The sequence below is a fragment of the Euphorbia lathyris genome, chromosome 4 (assembly GCF_963576675.1).
Source record: "Euphorbia lathyris chromosome 4, ddEupLath1.1, whole genome shotgun sequence".
Lineage (NCBI taxonomy): Eukaryota > Viridiplantae > Streptophyta > Magnoliopsida > Malpighiales > Euphorbiaceae > Euphorbia > Euphorbia lathyris.
In genome coordinates, this window is record NC_088913.1 from 87,860,143 (window position 1) to 87,868,020 (window position 7,878).

A 7,878-nucleotide genomic window follows, 5' to 3' on the forward strand; every position below is an offset into this window, starting at 1 on the left:
CCGCTCTTGCTCTGAATGTGCATTTCTCTGGGTTCAATTTGAGGCCATATTTGATCAACACTTCTAGGATTTCTTTGATATCCCGCGGGTGGTCTTGCATGATCATGTCATCAACATAGATCAAGAAGTTCTCGCCGGATTTGTCTGAAAATATCTTGTTCATCATCCTCTGGTATGTTGCTCCCGCATTTTTCAATCCAAAGGGCATCACCTTGAAGCAATAAGTCTCCTGGTGAGTTATGAATGATGTTTTGATTTCATCCGCCTTCTCCATGGGTATCTGATGGTAACTGGATTTCACGTCGGTGAATGATAAAGCTTCATATCCTGCAGTTCCATCTACCAATATATCAATGTTAGGAAGTGGATACATATCTTTCGGACATGCCTTGTTCAAGTCTTTGAAGTCGACGCACATTCTGTACGTTCCATTTGGCTTTTTGACTAGCACCACATTGGCTAACCACTCCGGATAGGTGACTTCTCGAATTGCATCTGACTTTAGCAAATCCGCCACTGCTTTTTCAATCGCCTTTTGCCGCTCAGGAGCATGTCCCCTCTTCTTTTGCCGCACTGGGGTTGCCCCTTTGTCTACATTCAACCGATGGGTTGCTATGTCTGGGCTTATTCCTTTTAACACTTCATTTGGGGCGGCAAATGCCGACTCACATTGGATCAATACCTCGGTAATGGCCTTCTTTGTTTCCTCTGAAAGTCCAGCCGCTATTCGCACGTTCTTGTCATTCGAGATGGCGAATAGTTCCGTTTCTCCCAATGCTTCCGCCGGGAGCTTCTCTTCGACTTTATCCTCCTCTTCCGGTTTTGGTTCAAGTGATAATGTATAGGCCTGTTGAGATACAAGTTGATCACCTTCAACTATGACTCGCCCTTGGTGTGTTGGCAAATGTAACGTTAAATGCTTCATTGAGATGAGCGACTCCGTCTCCGACAGGAATGGCCGTCCCAGAATTATGTTGTAGGCCAGTGGGAGATCAACAATTGCGAATTCTAAATCACCTCACCATTTTAGATTCTTATCGCCCATTTCTGCCTCCAACACCACCTGCCCACTTGTTTGGGAGGATTGACCCCCAAAACCAGTTACATCCATGAAGGTGTGTTCCACCCGCTCGTCGTTGATTCCCAACTTGTTGAATGCTGTCCGGGTAATGACATTGCAAGAACTGCCTGTGTCGATAAGGACCCGTTTCACGTCCCATCCTTCAACGGCCATCGTGATCACCAGGGCATCCGCATGTGGCTCCGTGATTCTCGCAAATGAGTAATTGAGGGCATCCCCCCTATGTGTATTGCTCTTTCACCGTTCACGGCGAGTCCTTTTTGTTGGAGGCTCGTAGATTCCGCCTACTATCACGTTTATCACCCCTTTCTTTTGCTTCTTTTCTGGCCGTGTTTCTCCCTCATGCGGGAGCGTTGTTTTCTCATCAGCTGTATCTTTTCTTACAAATTGACTCAGCTTGCCTCTCTCAATCAGTTTTTCTATTTCCTTCTTCAGTTCGTAGCAATCATCTGTGTCATGGCCATTCAACCTGTGGAACCTGCAATATTTGTTAGGATGTCGCCCCAAACTGGTTCGACCTTTTACCTCGGGGAACCGCACATCCTTCTTTAGGGGGCTCTTTTCGATCCAAAGTAACACCTCCTGGCGAGTCGTGTTTAGTGGCGTGTGATATCCTCCACCTTGAAAGGGACGATCGCCTCTTCGAACAAAATTACTTTTGGACTGGGTCTGACGCCGACTGTCCGAAGTGGTTCTAGCGGCATCTCTTTCTCGCCGAGTTTGGGCCCTATGTTCCCTGTTGACATCATCCACTTCCATGAATTCCTTTGTTATCTTCATAAGCTCGGCTACAGTGCGTGGTTTGTTACGGATGATTTCTTCCCGCATGCTCCAATCTGTGGTTCCATCCGCCATGATGTTGCGAATACTCACGATATCTGGGTTCTGCAATCGCACCAGGATATCGTTAAAGGCGACAACAAATTCCCTTAGGGAATTATAGTTCCTCTGTTTGATCTCCTTCAGCTGCCTATCTGTCACATCTGCTGCTTTACAGCCCACGAACTTCGCACAGAAATCCCGACTATATTGTTGCCAATTGTGAATAGATTCTGCCGGTAAAGATCGAAACCAATCAGATGCCGCACCACCCAAAGTTGTCGAGAATAACCTGCAAATTATGCTTTCGCTTGCCCCTGCAACATCCATTAACTCTCTGTAGTTCCTGACGTGAGCCTCAGGGTGAGAATTTGGATCCCTATAGTATTTTGGTATGGCAGGCGCTTTGATTCTATGATCTGGAATGAATTCCCGTAATGAAGGGGCAAAAGGTGAATCACTCTGGATCTCTGCTCTCGGCCTAGGCGAGTACCCCATTCGCTCCATCATGCTTCGTAATTGATCTTCTAAGTCAATATCGGGTATTCGCCGGACTTCTTTCATCCGCTACTGGTGAATTCTGGGTGGCATCCATCCGCCCATCGGTGTTGAGACGTGTGCCTGTTGGGGGACTAACCGCTGTCCCGTTATAGGATCAAAGTTCCATGTGTTCTCTCGCCCAGGAGTCATCAACTCCGAATGTCTGGGAGGAAAAGGTTCCACTTGCTGTGGCGGAAGAGTGCCTTGCACTCCTGGCAACGGTTGGGATGGCTGCCAGGTCGGATGTATCATCGTAATGAGATCTGGGTGCGAGTAGTTGCTCGGGTGGCTGTGTGGGTTTGTGCGACTACTCTGGCCCACTTGATTTGGTGCCTGAGATGGCTGCGGGAGGGCCGACATGACAGGGATAGTCGGTGATTGTGTTGAGATAACCACAGGTTCTTGAGGAGCAGCCGCCACGGCGATATTGTGTTCGGCGAGGGCCGTTAGTAAATTAATCATTCGATCTCCAGCCGCCTGGCTCATGTTCGAAGCCAAGACTTGTCCAGCCATCTGTACGAAATCACTATTGGACATTTCCATCTCAGTTTGCACTTGGACCTCCAATAACGGACTCAATTGTCCCGAAGGACCCGATGAGCTAGGCACCACAGGCTGTGTACTTGCAGGTTGCGAATTCGCAGTCCGTGGTCCCCTGGAGTTCATACTGGTTGATCTAGTGGTAACGCCGGTCGTTCGTGATGGTTCTGACATGTTCTTCATGTACCTTTAACCAAATGTTGGTAAAAAAGGTCCACGTTCACCGCACCAATGATAACTTGCTGGATCCGCTTTGATGTTCTTTGCCGGAGTTACCTGTAAAACAAAACCGAAGACAGGATCTCCGGGAAAACTCTCCGACGATCAAGTCAGTTTTTGTAAGGATGAGTCTATAATTTAGCAATAGCTATGTGGGAAAAAAATGTGAACGTACCTCCTCCCTTATTCTTAAGGCCTTTTATAGGTATTTTTGGGTAACCGCCGAGGGCGGTTACTCCTTAGTGGGCCACGTTCTGAGGGCGGTTCCCCCTTTTTAGGCCATGTCCCTTTCGTGGTTTTCATGGCAACGAACGTGGTTCTGAGTGGGAGTCTTATCGCTCCGTTTAGGAATTAGGGGTGGTTTACTCGCTGCGCCCGCTTCCTTCATTCGGGTCCCGTCCAATCTTAGCCCATGGGGCTTTAATATGGGCTGGGCTTGCGAAATGAGTATAACCCGTTTTGGGCTTCGCGGGTTATCAAAATTGGAGTGAATAAATTGGGAAGAGTAAAAGTAGATTTTTGGGGAAGAGTTTGGAGTAAGGGATTGGGTAAAAATAGAGGTGATGTGAGGTTTGTGTAAGAGGTAGGGTTAGATAGGGTGATTAGGTGAATGTATAGGTAGAATAGGAATAGAAATAGGCAAAAATATTGGCAAAATCGGAATCAATAGGGCATAAATCACGCGTGTCGCGACCGCGAATAGCAAAGCCGCGGCCGCAGCACGCGATTTTCAGGGAATTTTCCTCCTGAAATTCGTCCATGTTTGGTGCTCATACCGAGAATTATTAATTCTCGGTAGAGAATTGGTCAAAATGGCCTATTTGGGTGCCTATTGACATGGTTTGTGCAATTTTGTTGATGATTTGGTTCCTGAACTTAATATAAAGTGTCCCTGCACTTAAAAACTAAAATAAATGACATTAATTGCAAGGAAAACCAAAGGTTTAACCTTAATAAATTGAATTAAAGTGTAATAAATTGGTTTATGAATAATTAATGAAACTTAAATGTTCATTTATTCATATAAGTTAAAAGAATCATATTAAGTGCATAATAAGTGCATATAAATATATATTAATTATAGGAACTTAGTCACTTGAATGAATTAATGTTTTAAACTCAATGAATGAAGTTTGTGAAAATTGGATTAAGTGTGAATATATGTGTTAATTAAGAAAACCATGATTTGTTCAATATTATAGATTTTATATAGATTTAACCATGATTATATAAGAAAAGTAACCAAACATATATCTAACCTTGTAAAAATAGTAAATGAACTAAAATGAAATAGAACTTTATTAAATAAAACAAACTATAAAAACAAAGAATGAAATGAAATAATACAAAAACACACAAAATATTTACAAAAAGAAAACCTATAAACCTAAACTATTCTATATACTCATCCCTATCAAGTGGGATATTTCTGGCCTTAATACGATCAATTTGAAACTGCACGAAAGTTTCACGTTCCGGTGCAGACAGAAAGTGAGGCCCTGCTCGAAAGACACGTTTTACAAGTCCTTCGTGCTCGAGAAACTCATAGTCAATTGTCGGGAAGAATTCATCATCACTCTAGGGAACATCAATGGTACCCTTTGTACCGAGAATTATTCCACAGATTATATTGCCGAACCCAATCTTCTTATCCTTGGATCGAGAAGCGGCGACAAGACCCTCCATCAGGATCTTTGAAGAATCTACTGCATTTCCCTGGAATATATCTCCAAGGACATAAAGATCTGTGTCACGGACCACACTACTGAATGTGCGACCGAATAAACTGTGACACAGGAATTTGTGCAGATACAGCATGGAGTTGGAGTGAAAAGAGTGATTATAGGCGAGTTTTGAATTGAATCGCCAGAATCCAGTGAGCATTCTCCAAATGTCCGAGGATGTCATGTCTCTTCCAGGATGACGTTTGATTGTATCTCTCGAGGGAAAACCAAACCAAGCATGCAACTCAGGATAACCGAAAGTAAAGATTTCGCCTTCCCGACGAAAACTGAGACGTACTCGTCGTTTATTAGTGAAATGCACGGTACAGAAAAATTCGAGTATCCAGTCGCCTATTATTGGAAATCGCATTTGGGCGAATTTTGTCCACCCTAGGCGTTCCATATAGCGGCTCATGTCATCAGTAATGCCTAATTGGCTGTTAAGAAATTCATCCATATACAACATTCCGGTGAAGAATTTGTAACGGTGATTCCAATAACGCCTACCTTCATCGTGATTGAAGATAGGAAAAGGCACCCCATATCGCTTGGATAAGTCTGGGCGTTTATTGCTTGAGGCAGCCTTATGCCTTGAAGTTTTGTATTTGGTAGGCATGGTGGTTGTTTGAATGAAACAAAGTTTCTGGTACTAAATAAAAAATGGTGTTTTGAAGAAATCAGAGTTCTGATAAAGATGAAAAGAATTGTAACAGAACTTGAATCCTCTAGGATTAATTTATAAGAGTTTTAGATGAAAGGAGGTGTTGTTTTAATCATGAAAATGTATAAAATGACACCTTTCGGAAATGAAGAAACTTAAGGTTTTAGTTGTCAAAAGGTTTGTCGAAAGGTTTAGGTTGGTTCAGACCTGAATGTGCAGGAATTACGCGTGTCGCGACCGAGAATTCCGAATTCGCGGTCGCGACACGCTGATTTCCTTGCGAAAATCAGGCGTCGTAAGCCATGTCCCGATTCACGGTAGAGAATTTATAATTCTCGGTAAGTTTAGAGAAAATCTAACCTATTTGGACAAATCTGAAAAATAGAATTCTCGGCAGAGAATTCCAAATTCTCGGCAGAGAATTGCCTGAAACTTCAATTTCATTCTAATTTCCTAAAATTAATTCTAAAATCATGAAATAACCATATTTTATGCATATAAATCATAACATAAAGTTATCTAATCACAAAAATTGGCATTTTGAAAAAAAAATTAAATAAAATAAAAATAAAAATAAAATAAAATAAAATAAAATGAACAAAAATATAAAAAGAAAACAAAATAAACTGTGATCGAAAAACTGAGTGATTTATACGTCAGAAAATCTTGTTACGAACGAAATCTCTAGTTGTGAAATATTTTCGTAATAGATTTTACATCGATTACCATTAACTTTGAAACGAATTCCGTTTGGACCTTCCAGTTCTAAAGAACCATAATCGAATGTTTTGACGACTAAATATGGTCATATCCATCTAGACTTAAGTTTTCCTGGAAATAAACGAAGTCGTGAATTAAATAACAGCACTTTATCCCCAACATTAAAGTGTTTGACTTTAATTTTGGCATCGTGCCATTTTTTCACTTTTTCTTTATAAATCTTTGCATTTTCGTAAGATAGATGGCGTAACTCATCTAACTCATTTAAATCGAGCAAACGTTTCTTACATGCTTGTCGTAAATCAAAGTTAAGTTCCCTAATAGCCCAATAGTCTTTATGTTCTAATTCGACAGGCAAATGACATACCTTTCCATACACTAAGCGGTATGGAGTCATTCCTATTGGTGTTTTAAATGCAGTACGGTATGCCCATAACGCATTATTTAGTTTACAAGACCAATCTTTTCTTGAGGATGAAACTGTTTTCTCTAGAATCCATTTGAGTTCTCTATTTGATATGTCCGCCTGACCATTTGACTGAGGATGGTATGGCGTTGATACGCGGTGGCGTACTCCATATTTTTTCATAAGCGTTTCAAAACTTCGGTTTATAAAATGAGCACCACCATCACTAACGATGACTCTTGGACAACCAAATCTACAAAATATATCATCAAGAAAATTAACAACTTTAGAATCGCTCGTCGGGGTTGCAATTGCTTCAACCCACTTTGAAACATAATCAACGGCGACTAATATGTAAGTTTTACCATTAGAAGGGGGAAAAGGTCCCATGAAATCTATTCCCCACATATCGAAGACTTCAACTTCTAATATGGTTGTGAGGGGCATCTCATCTTTCCTTCCTAGATTTTCTGTTCTTTGGCACTTATCACAATGAGTAATAAATGAACGGACGTCTTTAAACATCGTAGGCCAAAAGAAACCACATTCAAATATTCTAGCTGCTGTTTTGGTAGCCCCATTATGTCCTCCATAAGAGCTAGAATGGCATTCCGACATTATGGATTCATATTCATTTTCACCGACGCATCTCCTAATTATCCCGTCACCACAAGTTTTGAATAGAAAATGATCTTCCCAAAAATATTGTTTAATGTCGAAGAAAAATTTCTTCTTTTGTTGGAAATTTAATCCTTCCGGAACAATATTGGCTGCAAGATAATTAGCAATATCTGCATACCAGGGTGACATGCCACTTTTCATTTGATAGAGATGTTCATCAGGGAAATCATCTCGTATACCGTTAGTTTCACCTATGGGACCGTTTTCATCTTCAAGTCTCGATAGATGATCGGTGACAAGGTTTTCTACTCCCTTTTTGTCTTTTATTTCTATATCAAATTCTTGTAACAATAAAACCCATCTAATTAGACGTGGTTTTGCATGCTTCTTAGCAAATAAATATCTTAATGCTACATGATCAGTGTAAATAATAACTTTCGAACCTAACAAGTATGACCTAAACTTATCACATGCAAAAACTACAGCTAACATTTCTTTCTCATTGGTGGTGTAGTTTAATTGTGCACCGGAAAGTGTGTGACTTGCA